General features: G+C 37.6%; 1 protein-coding gene across 1 annotated transcript in view; it reads right to left on the reverse strand.

Moving 5' to 3' along the window:
• Nucleotides 1–18,030, reverse strand: part of SEMA3A (semaphorin 3A) — a 281,004-nt gene that overhangs the window by 165,701 nt on the left and 97,273 nt on the right. The gene's annotated exons all lie outside the window — the stretch shown is intronic.

Below are 18,030 nucleotides of genomic sequence, written 5' to 3' on the forward strand. Positions count from 1 at the left end.
AAAAAAAAAAAAAAGAAAAGAAAAAAAAAAAAGGAACACATCGCGGCAGAGATGAGAGAACAGAAACCTCCACCGAGCTTGGGGAAAGGCACGGAGCTAGACGTTTCACCAGCTGTTTCGTGTCATTGTCCAGGTTGTTGGGTTTGGTTTTTTTTGCTTGGTTTGCGGTTTTGTTTGTTTGTTTTATTTTTTCTTTTAAAATTTCATTTACGGGTCTAATCCAAAGATGCGCGTCCCCCCTTTAAAAGCAACAGCGCAACACAACCCACAACGTTGCTACCCACATAACTAACAGCTCCTGCCCGTAGCGTAATCCTCTTCGGGTTGTTCCCAGTTAAAAAACAAGTAACAAAGTCTCTCCATCAGCATAACTTTACAACTGAAGCTTTTAAAGCCTTGTTAGGGAAGGTTGCTCTAACCCCTCCCGTCCTCCCCACCTCCTGCACTACTCCAATTCAGGAAAAGAAATTCCTAGTAAAGCCCACTTCAGCAATCAGTTCAAGACATGGACAGGTCTAGAGGGGCTCATAAATTACACCGGCGTATTCTCTGAAGTGTTCTTATGAGTTGAAAATGTTCCAAACCTCCCGATTTCTAGGACTGTGATTATTGTAATATATTTTTAGACAATGAAACTAGATAGTGATTTTTGTTTGTTTGTTTAAACAATAGGATACACAAAATCCCCAGAGGTCTTTAAGGAGCTGTAAATATAAACATATAAGCAAACTTAAGCTCTCTCCTCCCACACATTCAAACAACCCCCTTCCAATGAATGATAGTGTATTAAAATTTCCATGCTGTGCTGAATATCAATGTAATGTGCCTTTTGGAATGTAATGTCTTACACAGATATGTGCCCTGTATTACACTCCTAATGCTGTATTGACAAAACGCTGGCAATCGACCTTTATAAAACATTGGCATCATCAAAGGAAGTGTGATGACCTCCATTTCATTCTATGGTTTTCCAGAAAACAGAGTATGTGAGTACTTTGTGGTGACAGAGGCTATGGCATTTCTGTGAGAGTCTCTTCCTTCCTTTTATCATTATTTACTGTGGTTTGAAAACCAGTTATCTAGTCCTACTGATGGTGACCACACTACAGTGAATTTTACAGAACACAGCATCTCTTTTCTGTGTTCAGACCTAGCTACTAAACCAGCATTTGGGAAATGGTTTTAAGTTTAAAACTGAAGTTCATCGTTGAAAAAGCGGGTGTCAGTATGGTTCTAATTAAAATGTAAAGGCTCATGCAGAACAAGGCTTGATGCTATGGTAAAGCAAGGGCTAAAGTTCTGTCATTGCTGCTTTCATTGCTTAATATTCACACACCAGTGGAAAAGAAGGGGCTTTTCCCCCCTCTCCTTTTTAACAGATTCTTCTGCTTCCTGAGCTTAATTCATTAATCCCGTGGCATTGTATCTTCCAGATTCAGCAATTCTATTGATCAGCAGCATTGTTAAGAAAAGAAAATAAAAAAATAATGTTGATTTTGGTCATTCCCACACTTGTTATCCTGAGCATTTTCATGCTCCAGGCAGTGGATTAGAGCTCCAAAATGACAAGAGACGCCTGTCTGTTTTCCATGGATTACTTGCTACAGACATTCACTCTGCAAAGGAATTCATGTCACTTTGAGATTATTTGGAGAATTGGCCTAATGAATTATCCTTTTGTATTGAGCAAACAATTAGAAACAAAACACAAAAGATGCACCATATTCAGGACTTTATAAAGCACATCATTTTACAATGATGTTGTTACACTCAATTTACTTCTAGTTGCATAAAGAAGGCACAGATAATTTTTTTCTTATAAGGAAAAGATAATACAAAGCTAAAAGTCTGTCTTTCTCATGTATGATGAATGTATAACACTCCAGACTATTTTATGTCAATCAAACAAGCAAATCACGTCCCCAGTCAATATATATTTTCCTCAGAAAAATGTGTGGATTAAATACAATGAATACTGATTTATCCAAGATTGCATCTGAGAGATATGATACAGCATTATTTGAGGAGAGATGAGACTTTTTCCATCCTTCATGTGAGAAACCACTCGCTTTTTGCCTTCCTCTGTGGGATACACCATCCTAAAGACACAGGGAAGGGTAAAACCTGATCCTCCTGCTATTTAGCTCTAAGTAGTGCTAATCAGCTAGTCAGGAGAGCATATGCTACACCCCCTTATAAGGAGAGGGGCAATGGCAGCACTTCAGTGGTGCTTGAAGAGGCTTTATATCTCAAAGGCACCCATTGCCATATGGTGCTTCTGCCAAGGCAAAACTGGGCTCTGCTTGGAAGGAATGATTTGGCCAACACTCCTACTGCAAGTGCCAGAAACATCAACTCTGGGAATTTAGGGTGGGCAACAACTCACTTTCAAGTAAAAATCTATTCACCTTTATTCTTTGGTCTTTTAAAAGAGATCTAGCTGCTGAGTTTAGAGAGAGGCAAAAAGTAAAATCCAGTTCTTCATATAATACCCTTATCCCCTGAAGAAATGAAGATCACAGTTACCAGCTTAATTAATTATTCCATTATTGTGCAGCAGGTTCACAAGGAATAACAATTCTTCTGCATCTTTTCCCATATTTGTTGCAGATTCTATTTTTATTTTCTGTAATGGTATTTATATGACATTCTATATAGTGTTTTATGTTTCGAAACCCGGATAGACCCTTCTGGGTTCTGTTTAACATTTCTGCTCTCATGCTGTGTTGCATTATGATTTTTGAGTTTTTTTATACCACCTTCCAATATGTGGAGCAACTTCACATGGATAGATCCCACAAAAAATTGTTTTTGGATACTTCTGGGCTTTCCCTGTTAACTATCCATACAGAATTACTCTTTCAATCACTTACAAGTTGGCATCATTTTGGTGCATCATTCTCATTACTCAGAAATAGTATTACTTGACTCATGATTACTTCAAACCTTGCTGCTGCTGTGATTTTTATACTTAGAAGCTCTTGAAAGCTCAACTGTTTTAAGAAAGTCTTTAGTGTGCTTTAAAAATGTACTTATGTTTTCAGAATTGTTTCCTATGTTTTGGATGAGTCATTAGTTGTTTATGTTCATGTCATCATGTCCTTCTCAGAATTATGCAGGAATTACCAGAATCCTTTTTTGACACTCATTAGTAATCCAGTAATTTTTGAGGGAAAGATTTCTTGGGTTGAGTGTGCAATTTCTGGTTAAAATCAGAGAAAAAAACCCTTCTCAGTCAGTATCTTATTGCTAAAAACCTCCCTAGAGAGCACACTCCTGCAGGAAATGTAAAATCTTAACTCCCTGTGATTTTCTTTCATAGCAGGTGAATTGCTTGATAAGCAGAATATTTACAGTTCTGCAAAAGGTTTCTTTGAAATTGCTCCAGTTCTACACATAATGATACTTGAAAAATTCTTTCAAATAACTCAATAATTATTGGTCCAAAAGGAGGCTCAGTCCAGAAACCAATTATAAGTGCAGTTGTCATGTGATGTGCGAGAGACTTAGAACGCAGTGTCACAACATAGGGACTTCAGAAGCAAAATCTTGTTTAAGAATATCCAGGCATCATCTACCACATTTCCCTTTTCTGTCACTGCCTGCCACTCTCTCATTTGGGACACTACAGACTTTTTGTGGGGACATACTAGAAACATGGTGAAGAAGAATGTTTAAAACTAGTCCCTGTGGGCATATGAAAGGGGTTGTTTTCACGCAGGTGAGTGAATGCACCAGCTAATTGAGTAAAAAGGACCATCAAGTGGCATTGGGGAAAAGCAGCGATACAGAGGAACTTCAGATGTTGGTCTCACTCCTGAAGGCAACATGTCATGAAGCTCTACCTCTAAGTTCAAGCCCTTTGCCTATATCAGACAGGAATCTAAACCTGGAATCTATTTGACGTAGAGCTTATTGCTGACACAGTTGTTCTTCCCTTTTTCTTGTGGAAGAAAAAAAAAAGAAGGAAACCAATAAAAGGCCTATACAAAGAAAAATGCTTCTGATAACCAGACCTGCTGAACTACATATCAGCTATTATTTTTACAGTGCTGATGATTATCACATTAACTCGAGAGGTTTTAAATAGCTGCTTCCATCTGTTTTTTAAAGGATTTAAAATTCTGTGGAGCGTCACTTTTTGAGTTCTGAAACAATCACAGAGCAAAACTACTTAAAAATGTACCAGCAAAAAGAGATGTGAAGGTGTAGAGTTTAAAATTTTATCAAACTGGTGTTGTGAAAATCACAGGCTTGCATCTAGATCTGGAAATATCCTTGATGTTGGAAGTCTAGACATGTCTTTCCCCAGCACTCCCTTGGGCTATATTGCATTTGGTAGCCTTATTCAAATCTCCTCAATCTGCATAAATCCGTAACATTTTTTATTTTTGTATGTGATTGGGTTGCTAACCAGACCAGTCAGTATCTGCATTCTCTCAATAACACTGCATCTTACCATCTTGTCACAATCAACTTTTCCTTCATTTCTCAGGACTAATGAGACTGTACTCTGTGTGATGCTTGTACTTTTGGCAGCATAATGGAATCTGTATCAGTATGATGTGTTTTATTCACAATGCTTTCGGGTCTATTAAACACCTCATCAAATTCTTCAAAAATTTTCTTTGCATCCTGTTCTGTAGACAGGTTATATGCCCGTCTGAACAGCAACATTTTCAGATTTCTCTTCAAACCATAACAAACCTCTTCTATTCCCTTGACCTCTGCTGCCTGATCTTCATCTCATACACAGATGTGTGGCAACTGTGATACCCAGAGCCATGGCAAGAAACCCACCTTAATATCTCAATGTTGGGCATGCGACTTTCATAAGAGTTACAAAAAGTTTATTTTCCACAATTCCTGATACGGGCCAGTAGCTTCTGTTTTCGATGGATTGACTCTAGTGTACTCATCCGAATTGAACAAAACTTCCAAGTCTTTTAACTTCCACATACAGAGACTTCCATCCCTCTAATTGCTTGTGTTTATTGGCTCTTGGGCCTTCACTGAGGAAATACTGGACATATGGGGTTTTTTTACAGGAGATGAGGGAAATGCAAAGAAATATTTGATGTTCTAATTCTTCAGAGGAAAGCCAATTTAAGAAAAATCATTATAAAGAGAAAACCAAAGCAACAGCAACCATGAAACTTTTGGCTCCTTGAATCCTATTCCAGATCTGATGTGTTGAACTTTGTAGAGGGAAGTCTAATCAAGCTGGAAGGTCTCCCCCAAACAACCAGCTGCAGAATCACTTGCTCCTCTAACCCAAAAGATTTTGTGGTTGGTGGATCTCTGAAAAGTTGGATAATAAAGCAATCCTGCCCTCTTCCCCACTGCTGGATGGAGAGACAACTTACAAGGTGTGTTGCACACAAACGCGTTACAGATTCAGCTACTTTGGCATCCAAATCCAGTTTGAGCATTTATCACCCATATTTTTTCTGAACTGGGACAACTGACAATACATAAAATATTTTCCTGCAAAAAAATCAACAAACTACTATGATCAGAAAAATAAGGTATAGATAAATACAAAAATATGGTTTTCAAGATTTTCTGCTTGTCTTTGAAAGTCGTCTTGTATTCTGACTTGCATCTTTAGACCACTGTATACCTTTCAAGGCCTGAGCCCAAGGCCACACACTGAGACATGACAAGAAATTGATCCCATGTTTCTCAATGTATTGTGCCAACAGTCCCATCCTTACCTCTTCATTTGTCATAGTATGCAAGTCATTCCTGTCAGCCCTAAAAGTCCCTCTTTATCGCTCCGTATACAGAAAATCCCCAGTTCTATTGTATCTGGGATCCATCATGGCCAACCTTTTGCTTAGTAACCTTTACTGCCAACTGTCAAAGACTTGAAAGACACAACACTATCTTCTGTGCCACCCATTCATCACAGGCTTTTAAATACTCCAGGTGAATTGCAGCAAACCACAAACTGGAAGTGTATGCAACATCTTCTATGATCATTGTTCTTTTCTGGACCTTTCTTCTTCTCTCTCTGCTGTTTTGTTTTTTTTTTTCTTCTTAAGCTGAGTGGTTCATTAGTATATGAGAAAGATATAAGACCAATTAAACTGTAACCACTGACTGTCATCTTCATACATCTGCCCTATTTGACTCTCTAGACTGGAAAACTTTTTAATGAGGATTTTTTTTTTTCATGGACAAATTACAAGTCTGATTCTGTTGAACAGCGTGTGTGGGTGCAAATTGTTTTTGGAAGATCAAACAATATCACATAAAACATAGGGGCTAAACAGTCATTTTATGGCTTCTGATGCCAAAACTGATAGGTATTTAATCACTACTCAGATAGCCTGTGGAAACTGGGAATGGTAAGTAAACTGTGATAGCTTAGGAAAACTTGGTTGAGCTTTCAATAATTTGACCTCTGGGAATGCTATTAGAGTCAGCAATATGTAGAAGTGTGTGCTAGAAGAGGAGAGGGAGGGGAATTCAAAGAAAAACAAGCTCTAAGAAAGCATTAACTAACTCTTTGCCTTTCTGAGTCCCCAGTGAATAGGGATTTCAGCAGGGGAGGGGAAATTTATCCCTCCTCTAGATTGAATTTGTAACTATTTCAGAAAATCTTTACACTACACTATTTTTCTATTTGCTTCTCTGACATCAGAGTTCATGATATTTTAGGCAGGTAAATATAGACATAGAAAAGAAAGATTCCTTCTATCTCCTGAAGTGTTGAAATCTAAAACAAATTTGGGATGGAGCTGAACCAGTCAGTCACATAAATCTTGTTTGTGGAAATCCAAACACAGGTTGGACACATGCACACACATATATCATTACAGCAATTCTCTAGGAAAATAGCTGAAAACCCAGCTTGTTTTCTGTTACTCAGGCATTCTAGAAGTGCTTCAAATACTTTGACATTTGTATGTGCCTACCAGAGAGAACGACTACAAGGAGCATCAGGTAATAAACATCCCTGACTCTATGATGAGGATTTTTACACCAGACCTTGGTCTTGGGTCAAACCCAAGTCTGAACAGTTGCAGTCAACCTTCTCTCTTTTCTCTCCAAGCAGGGTATGAAGCTGCAGTTTCAGTGCACAGATCTCCTTAGAGCACCTCACCCAGTCCCTGAGGACTAACAGCAGTGGTAGACGTGGTAAAAGTGGCAAAGATGGCGAGATGTGGGGAGGAGCACTGCACCAAGTCAGTTTGACAGCTCATTGGAGATCATATGATAATGGAGACCTGCTGACACTGTACAACATCTTTTTGCTCTCTCAGAGCCTGCCCTGTTCCCTGTAACTGGGTAGTAGGACAGACAAAGATGCTGGTAACGCCAGTAAATATTTCCCACGACAATGGAAATTCTTAATTCTGGACCAGAATTAGCTACTTAACAACACCTTAGTGACTTGTGATCAGACTAGGAAGGAAAAAAATTATATACTAATAAACCAGGTTTTCTGTGTATGCAAAGTCGTTTAATTAAAACATATGTTATATTATACCAAAATAGTAATGGAAGAAGGCTGGACTCATATATGCACACTATCTATATACACATAGAGACAATATATTGATAGTATAACATAAAACTAGCATAATTAGGCATCTTCATTTCCCCTGGCATTTTACAATGTCTCACAGATGAATCCATCAGGTTTTCTTTTTTGTTGAGTGGGGTTTTTTGGTTTTTTTTTTTCTTCTTTTTGTTTAAAGCTTATATGCATCATGTCCCGGTTTCATGAATTTCTCAGCCAAATTCCTGAGTGTTTCTTAAAGCTTTACATAACAACCTTATCAACCATAAATAGGTCTATTAAGGTTGCTTTTCTTCTTTCTTTTTTACTTATTTTTAAGTTTGTCCCTACCTTCAAGTGAAACAGAACGAGAATATGTTCATAAAGACAAAAATTCCATTGTTTATACTGATCAGCACAGACTAGGCAGTGAGGGGGAAAAATCAAGGCATCTGTTGAATACAAATGAAGGCAGCAGGTTGGTGTGTGAGTAGTTAGGTTCTAAAGCTGCTTGTCATTCACTTCTAGCAACTGAAACCTCACTCTCTTCCTCTCCCCACTCTGCCATGGGACAAAGTTGAGGAAAACACTGTGACTCCAGGAAGGTGATTTTACATGAAATTGCAAAAGCTGATGGACACAAGCTCAGTCTTTACCCACTTGCAGCCGTGTTCCATCGCAGACCTAAGTTTACCAGTTACATTTTTGTTCTAAACACACCCTTTTAGCTGCTGATAAAGAACCTTGAAACTATTTGCATGATGTTGCTAACGACAGGGAACAGTGTGCCTAAACCTAGAATTAGTTTCCTTAAAGGTTTTATTACGATGGCAAAACCAACTGTTAGGAGAGCTGCCTTGTGCCCAAAAGGTCTATATTGTGCTTCAGCAACAGGGGTTTTCACAATAAATTGTGAAAATTGGAAGGAGAAGAGGAAAAAAACAACACCCCAGACTTCAAACGAAACTTGCTCCCCATTTTTCTTCCTAAGTGTTGAACGATACATGACATCATATGATGTGCAGTAATTCCCCCTTCTCTATTTTGAAGGGAATAAACAGGTTCTATTTCTGAGAAAATGTACTAAAGCCAAATTTTACTGTCAGTTACCCTGATGTCAGTCCCAAGCAAAAACAGTTCAAATGCAATTCCTCTGGATTCACACTGATGTAACGAAGAACAGAATGTGGTGCTTGAAAAAGCAGCTGTCACCTTATGGAAAACTTTATGAAATATCTTATTTGGAAACAAGTGTTTTTCTGTGCCGTGTATTTCCCTGTACTTCTTTTCCTTCGTTCTTTCTTTCTGAGGACAGTGTTTTAAAACAGAATCACTGTTGTTTCCTAAGAATTTATCTACTTCTGCACTTATTCCCCACCTGACATCGTAATCCTCTGTTTGTGACATAATAATAATTTTTACAATGACCAATTGTGATACTACAAGCTGGGATTAAAATCTGATCCAAAAAATGCCTTTTACTCTGATATCTTACATAACGTCATATCAACTTTCAGCTCAAGAGATAAAAATTTCAACCAAGTGACATCAATTAAGGGAGTGGTACACTTGATATAACTCCCTAGAGATAAATCCCTCCATAGTTTACATTTTTATGATTTGACCTCTAAAAACATTTCCACTTTCTACCCAATGCTCGTTTATACAAGTTTAATGATTTTGCTGAAGAAAACATTACTTATACTGTTCAGTTCAGTCTCCCACAGGAGTTAAAAGTCACAACAAACAGGAGCTTAAGAAAAGGAAAATCAAATGCAAATATATTTCTCATGAATTGTTCAATGAATTTCAGATACCATAGTGATTTATGTGAATAACTTGCAAAGCAACATCCTTCTTGACGAGCGCTGAGTGAGTACCCTTCCAAAGTTTGCAGTCTTATGTTTGAGGATACAGTTTTATCCTGTATTTTTCCTCTGAAATTCAGTGGTTTCTCTGTTCATCCTACCATCTTTGGCAGCTTTAACTGGAGTTATTCATGGGTTTCAAATTATGCACATGCTTTTCTGGATCTGTGCCCAATGTGTGTTGAAATTTTGTAAAGACTAGGAGAGACAGCACAATCCAGAATCAGAAAGAGCCAATTTTTTGCTCTTTAGTGCACTTTAAACTTTAGGGAAGGACCTCCAGGAAAAATAGTTATCTAGGCAAACAGGTTATCAGATCTGCATAACCTAAACCTTACCTTCTTGACAGGTGAAAATACTTGAAAATCGAAGACTGCGCCCAGATTTAAGCTGATGACTAACCCAGCCAGATGCAGGACCAAGATTTCTAGAATTTCAAAGTTTCATGTTTATGGTAGACCATTATACAGAGCTGTAAATTATTTTTAACAAATATTAAACTCTGGATTGTTTAAATGACTGGATTTCAACATGTTTCCTCTAATAACATATTTCTAAGGAAATTGCTCCCTCAATTTAAATAATTTTGCTTTTTGTAAGACACTAAGCATAAAAACCGATAGGTAAAAGAAATAAACTAATATTCTGTTAATAGTCTCTACTGCAATTGTTATTTTAAAATTGCTATATCTCATTAAAGATCCCAGAAGTTCCGACCCTTCCACAAGTTTTGTCTTCCTAAGTCAAGAGAACTCTCAATTGTGAGAGAATTATTTTCTTCTTGGTAAAAATATATGGTAAAAATGTATGGTAAAATGTTCCATCTGGACAGCCCAGCTATAGAACTGTAAAAGTATATTTCTCTGTGCTATCATCTCCGTGAAAGCCATGTGCACACAAGATGAGTCTCATACACCATAAGATGGATCTCTGATGACATGAATTAGTATATAGCATGTGTTGCTTTGGAAAACTTTGTTTCATATTGAACACTAGTTGATGATACTCTCCAGTAATATCACATTACAAAACTGATTATAAAAATACCGCAACCACATTATGGATAAAGTTATTATCCATTCTGTTTGCCACACCAATGCCTTACCATGCAAATCCATCCTAGATTTATTGACCGCAAATTATTGTAGATGTGAAATAAATTAGTTGGAGAAAGAAGGATATCTTTATGGCTTTCAGCACATCTCCAGTGGAATCAGCATGAAAAACGCAAAACCTATTTCAGTAATCTTTTTCCAACGTTTTGTATATGCAACAGCCACTGCCTCAAAAGCTGTGCTTCTTCACTGATCGTGTTTTCAAGACTCCTAAACCAAAGCTTTCAGTTTATGATAGAGATTATTAAGTTGTTTGCTTGCTTATGTGTTTTCGTTTTTTAACATATTATATAGTTCAATTACTGGAAAGGAGAAGTTTGAGATGGTTCCTGTTGCTATTGCATGAAATTGGTCTGGGCTCCAGCCAAACTCAAGTCTCATTCTCATTAAGATGGAGACATTCAGATGAAAATTAAGACCCTTCTAATGAAATAGAAGTGGCAGGACACATTACCTTATTTATCTAGTTGTGCTTGCATGATTTGCTAGACCAGCAGTTATGACAAATGTTCTTTACACAATCTATTTTCAAGACTATTTCCATTAAAAGTAACATGATTGAGTACACTGCTTTGCTCATTGTTGAGATATGCTCCAATGTTTATATCAAACCAATTAAACTGTGTTGTTTTAAAGCAATAAAAATGGTTCTGTAATTGCCACATGTTCCTCTCTGCCATTTTCAAGTCTGGAGACTAGGAAATAGTTTGCAAGCTTTCTGTGGACACTATTTTATCCTCGCACATTTGACCTTTTAATTTTATCTTGTGTTGATTTGTGATAAAACATTCTAGATCTTTTGTGTGTGTGACTGTAGTTCTTCCTTATCTTTTTTAACATTTAGAATAAAGATACCTAAAATAATACTGTTATTATTGCTGTTACTATTATTTCAAACTTTTTCCTTGCTTGCGCGTTATCGTGATTGTACCTACCACGCTACAAGTAAAAACCACTGAGCAGCTATGGTAAAGCAATGTCATTGCACACAATCACATCATTAACATACTCTTGCTGGCAGTTGAGAAATGTATTACACAGCTCCCTTTGACACATCTGCTTTTGTGCAATATGTACCGTCATCCTCACAAGCATGTATTAATTCTGAGTGCCTCCATCTGAACCAAATTAAAAGAGCCTGAATTTGAAATAATGGGTGTCCTAAAAAATGTTTTTCATAGAATGCTATATTTGGAGGCAATTAAAGTTAGCTACCAGTTCTGGAAGCCTCTTGGAAAGCATTATTTGTGGGTTTAAATTTGGGGCATTACACTATTTAGAATTCTGTGCAATGTGATCTGTGTATGCAAGCAGATAATTAAGGAAGGGTCTCCTTTTCAATACCTGAAATTACAAGGAACGTATTTCTCTATGGACTTCTGGTATCTTCTGTGGAACACTTTCCTTTGCATTCATATGTTTCCTTATATGGTGTTTGTGAGACTCCCACCTGGAGTACTGCATCCAGCTGTGGGTTCCTCAGCCCAGGAAGGACACAGACCTGTTGGAGTGGATTCAGAGAAGGGCCATGAAGCTGATTCCTCTCAGCTATGAGGAAAGGCTGAGAGAATTGGGATTGTTCAGCCTGGAAAAGTGAAAGCTCCAGGGAGACCTAATTGCAGCCTTCCAGTACCTAAAGGTGACTACAAGAGAGCTGGAGAGGGACTTTTCACAAGGACATGTACTAATAGGACAAGGGGGAATGGCTTCAAGCTGAAAGAGAGTAGGTTTAGATTATATATTAGGAAGAAATTCTTGACTGTGAGAATGGTGAGGCACTGGAACAGGTTTCCCAGAGAACTTGTGGATGCCCCATCCCTGAAAGTTGGATGTTAAGGTTGGATGGTGCTTTGAGCAACCTGGTCTAGTGGAAGCTGTCCCTGCCTACATCAGAGGGGTTGGAACTGGATGATCTTTTTGGTCCCTTCCAACCCAAACCATTCTGTGATTCTATAATTCATGCAAGCTAGAGCAACAAAGGCCCATTCAAAGCTAATCTGGGGTAAAAGCAAGACATAGAAGGACTTAGGGCATAGAGTCACCTACAAGGCCACCAGGAGTATTTGTTCACTCTAAGTGGCATGTATCAAGCTCCTTTGAGCATCAGGCTTTAATGGCATTTATATTACCTGCCTAGGAACAGCTCTGGATGTATGGAAACAGGTAGGAGCACATGTAGCTTATCATTTGGATAGTTATATATATGTAGTTTTTTTCTGCAATATGGAACATCTTAAGACTACTCAACAGGCTGTGTGTTTTGAGGCTTAGGCTGTAGGGCTGAGGTGCAGTACTATGTGACTGTGAGCTGTTATGCATCATCTGATTATGTGAACACAGCCTGTTGCTAGTTCATGGTAAAAATGTGTGAGCTCATACCTCTGCCACCAATGCAAAAAGCACGTGTCCCTTCTTATGCCTTCACTGCACAGTAACTATTCACTGCTGAAGCCTTACTCCTGTCAATGCAGCACAGCACAAAAGCAATTTACCCATCACTGAGAATTCTAGTTGGAAATCTCATCAAAGGCAGGAGGGAAAAGAGTGCAGAAAAGAATTGGTAAAAACCCCCAAAACCTAGTGAAGTTTTCTGAGTTCAGAGGCTAAGTGGTGGGGAGAGAAATTGAAGCTCTTTCTGGAGAATGTTATGGTTAGTAACAGCATCGAGCTGATATTTGTACTATATCCTTTATATTCTTTAAGAGAAAAAAAGCCCAAAAAAGCCAAATGATGGGAGAAACAGAGATACAAAGATGACAAAATTTTCCCATAAGATGTTATAAGCTCAAACCAACGTGAATATTACATATATTGGACCAGCCTGTGTCTCTGAGAGCTTTCAAATTAATGGTGGAAAGCACAATGTCAGGACTCATATCTGTAAAGGAGAGGGCTGCTGCTGATACTGTGCTCCGTATGCACTTAGAGAGTGAGAAAAAAATAGGAAGAGGGCATACATTTTTATCAGCTGCCATATTATTTTGCGAACAACCTATATTCATGGGCCATGCTGGACTGCAAACTCCATGTCTGTCCCTGTGAAGAAGTGCCCAGTTTTAGCCAGTGAAGACCTGACAGCAGATATCTACAATCATATAACAGTAAATTGAAGGCTTTGAACTCATCTGCTTGCATGAGATAAATAACTTTAAGAGACATAGTTAATGGCACAGTTATCTTCTCCACAAGTGGAAGAGTTGGCTGTGATCCACTTCCGACTTTGAATTTTTACTACCACAGTTAATATCAGATAAAAGCTCTTTTCAGGAACTAAGAAAATTGTGTTAGAGAGAACAGGAGTGCTCTGCCTCCTTTGCAGCAGTTGGGAGTTAGTGGACGTGCTGTAATTTAATTTCTGCAATATTTGCTGGGACAAGTCTCATTCCAGAAGGAAGCCTTTGTTATGCACATGTAAACCAGAATATCAGCAGTGTCTGGAACAGGACAGGGTAATGTTATAATAGTGATAAGGAAGTAACACAAACTTCAGCTCAGAACAGCCAATAATATGGGTTCCAGATCGTCGGTCAGCTAAGGAATCTAGCCAAGGCAGATGGAGTTTATAATTTAAAGGATTTTCTTGTACTTTTTCTGTGACAACAATTCACACTACAAAAAAAATCTGTCATAACAGTGATTGTCAAAGGAGAAACAAAAACTGCACAACCATAAAGACTGTCTTATGCTGTATTACCAGAAGGTGATGCATCCACAACACACTTAGTAAACGGGACAAGATTTACTGTATACACTACTATCTATGTCTGTGCTGCTTCTTTCTATGTATTTAAAAGGATTCTTCAGTGAGTAATAAATTCCCTGTCAAAAACTAGCTTAACTTCACTGAATTTGTTTTTATGAAGACCATTTTACACACTCCATTTCACCTATTTTTCAAAACTAAAAATATTTCCTGAATGTCTCTGGAACATGAAGAGTCACTTCAGGAGAAAAGAAAATCATATCTAGATTCTCTTTTCCTACTATGTTTCCACAGTTTCTTTATTTCTGCTCTGTGTTTCTACTGTTCACAGGTGAACAGCCTCCAGTGCTGGGGAGGCAGATAGTTAAAAAAATCAAAAATAAATAAATATCCCTGTCTTCTACCCTTTGGAACATGGGCTGTTTCACAACAAATAAAGTTCTTTGAGTAATTATAGGAAATTAATCACTATTTTTGTTAGAGTTTCGTATGAATTTCAGCCTTTAGTTACTTTTATTTAAAATGTGTATGATATATTCTCTGTAACTTTTTTTAGAGGCAAAGAAAAAAGCTGTATGAACTGTTTGCTGATACTACGGAAATGTAAAAAAATGGAACACTACTGTCAGGTGATATCACCTTGATGTAATGAATAATAGTAGTTAATAATGTATATCATGGAAATCTGATTGCTTGAGTAAAAACTGTCTTACAGTTTTACTTTGAAAAACAAGTGGATACTCTGTTCATTTGCTTGTGGAGATGGCTCTGAGATATGAACATAAAACATATCAGGATTAGAAGGTTGCTCCTATTTACACTCAGGAGAAATAGTGCACCTGTCATTTGCAAGAGCAGTAGACACAGTAGGAAACTGAGATACCTGAAGAGAAGACCAAAAACATCAGAAAAATTATCAAAGTTGTGATAAATAGTGCCATCAATACCTGACAAGCCCATCCAATCACCTCTAATTTTAGAGGGTTGAGGTAGAGGCCTCCTCCCAGCCACCAGGAAGCTTCTGAGGCTACCCTGAATAATCTGTGTATTGCATTTACTAATACCCCAAATCACATGACCAGAAAGGAATCACATGCGGTACTTGAGCCAAAGAAATCTGGAATAACTACGAGCAGTACAGCAACAAAAGCTGAATAAATGGGTAAACTTAGCAAGGAAGAGTTCTTAAATTGCCTTCACATTAAATGTTCTTACTCTACACAATGAGACTCACAAGTCATTCGAACATGTATAGCTGAGCAAGAGCACAAAAGTTTTTAAGTGAGGGAAGATTTTTCAAAATAAACATAGAAGAAAATCAATGTTTTTAACTTTGGCAGAATAATCAGCAGTGATATCAGAGTTCATATAGTTTGTTTGCCCAAAGCTTGGCTAAATTTTTCCTCCCAACAATGTCTTGGGGTGGTAAAGATTAGTAAGTAAAGATTAGTAAGTAAAGTTTTTAGTGAGAGTGATTCCCCTATCACCCTTGTGAGAATAACTCCAAGCAAAGTATGTTTTTCGAGAAGGTGGCATTCATGGAGCCGTCTGCCTGCTTTCCCTTCTGTCTTCTTGGATATATCTGAATATATGTCCCTGTCACCACTGAGCTGATGCAGCAGCAGCTCCTAGAAGATGAGCAATGAGAGGCCTTGGTGTGCTATGCTCATTCTCCAGATATACTGTACACTCTTCCCAGGAATATCAGATTTATTATGCTAGCACAGAACCAAAGCACAGTGCACCCTCATTAAAACTGGCCTTCCTGACAAAAATGGATTTACAGACCACTTCTAAAATAATAATTACATTCATTATGCATATATTAAATGACATGACAGAGAGAATGACTTAAAACATTCTTGGGGAAGATAGAGATCTGGATCAGTGCATCGTCTGGGAATCCTTCTGCCTTACAAATGAGAAAACATTTAAAGGGGCCAGGGACTAAATGATATATTTCTTTAGGCTGTACATAGCTGGTTTATATAACATAAGTTGCACATCTGCACTATAGACAATATTAGGACCTGCCCAAGTAATGTTTGCTTTAGAAAAAAAAATAAAACATTAGATAGCCATGATCAACAGCTCTGAGCTGTTGGAGTTTTGAAAAGAAACAGGGATTGTGACCCAAATCTGAATAGCCATAATTCAGGCTCTATGTAGATATAACATATCCAGTGGAGATCCTAATACGATTAGGTATATGTGCAGTTTATAATAAAGCTGAGGTCATCACTAAAATGCCTGATGCAACAAAAAGTTTCCCAAGTTCTCAATACTAAATCATTTGTGATAAATGTTCCTGCCTGATTTAAACTGTGCAAAGAAAACCTAATGGCTATCAAAGAGAAAGAGATTCTAAAACTGATGGGTTTGTTAAAAGACACAGTAATGCATAGTTACTATGCCAGAAAGCGGAATTAATTTTTTCTATGAAAGTTCTAAGAAGGGCTCTGGCAGAGTCTACTAACAGTAGTGTGATTGAAAATGATCAGCACTGGTTCATGTATCACACTAACCACACTAACCACTAACCAAAAATGAGCTTCAGTCTGCTCCAAAGGAGGCACTGACCTTAAGCAATGGAAATAAGAAGCTTCAATTCGTTCTTTCTAACTCTTAATGCCCTTTTAAAATGAAATTGGTCAGACATTATTTATTGCTATCAAAAGGGGATCTGACAAACCGTTCCAGTGTTTGAGGACCTGGAAATGATTAGTTTTTCAGATACAAAACTACATATTAAAACAGATAAAAAAGGGAGAAAGATTTAATAACTACAGTAACACTGTCTGGGCAAACATGAAGTGTAACAATGTCTACAACTAGGTTATGGAGTTGTCAACACATGAGCAAACTCCTCAGGTCTGGGATAGGTGAGGACTGAAATTGCCAGAGTTACATCTGAGATAGAACCAGGGAAAGTTATCAGTCACCAGTATGGGATGATAGGATCAAAATTTTCCAAGAGCTTTTCAAGGCAGCCTATTCAGTCCTGGATGGGATTCTGGTTAAAGGAAACAACCTGGCAATTGCTAAAGTGTTACATGAGTATGTATTCAAAAGGATACATAAAAGTCATCTTCTGGTCCAAAAACACCTTAGAAAAAGGGCAAAAATATTTTATAACAACCCAAAATGAACAGTGAAATGAAGAACATTGGCAGGGATTACCACATGGGCCAAAACTAAGTGAAAGAGTGATAAATTCGTGCTAGAGATAAAAGAAAATCAGCACTGTGATGGAAAGCACACATAGATGATATTGCTTAAATTGGCAAGGACAAATATACTTGTGTTAGAATATAATGCTGGCTTGCTAGAGATGACTTTTACAGAAAATACTGTAGCTGAACATGTAGCCATATGTACTAAATCATTTTTTGCTAAACCAGCTCTATGTCTAATAGAAACCTATTACACAGTAAATTCTGCCAGAATTTAGCTTATGTTGTTTTAAGCAGTTTCAGTACAGGTATAGAATGTAACCCTTAAATGATATTATACCTAATGCTATAGGTAAGCAAGAAAATGGTACCAAAAAACCCCAAACCCAACCCAAAACACAAAAACCACCAAACTAATAAAAAAACCTGTTGAGTCATGCTTTTAACGATGCTAAGCATGTCTAACTTGTGAAGTGCTACAATGAATCTGCCATGAGGTACTATTTGTTCCAGAGAGAATAGAAAACATGACCCAACATTGTCAGACTCAACACTAAAAGTAAAGAGACAAGAAAAATAAAAACTTACTTGGTGCCACTAAGAGAAATGACGATTTTATTAAAATGAAAAGAGAATTTGTTGTGAGAATAAGAGGTCACTA

Source organism: Lepidothrix coronata, unplaced genomic scaffold (genome assembly GCF_001604755.1).
Source record: "Lepidothrix coronata isolate B3197 unplaced genomic scaffold, Lepidothrix_coronata-1.0 Scaffold20, whole genome shotgun sequence".
Classification (NCBI taxonomy): domain Eukaryota; kingdom Metazoa; phylum Chordata; class Aves; order Passeriformes; family Pipridae; genus Lepidothrix; species Lepidothrix coronata.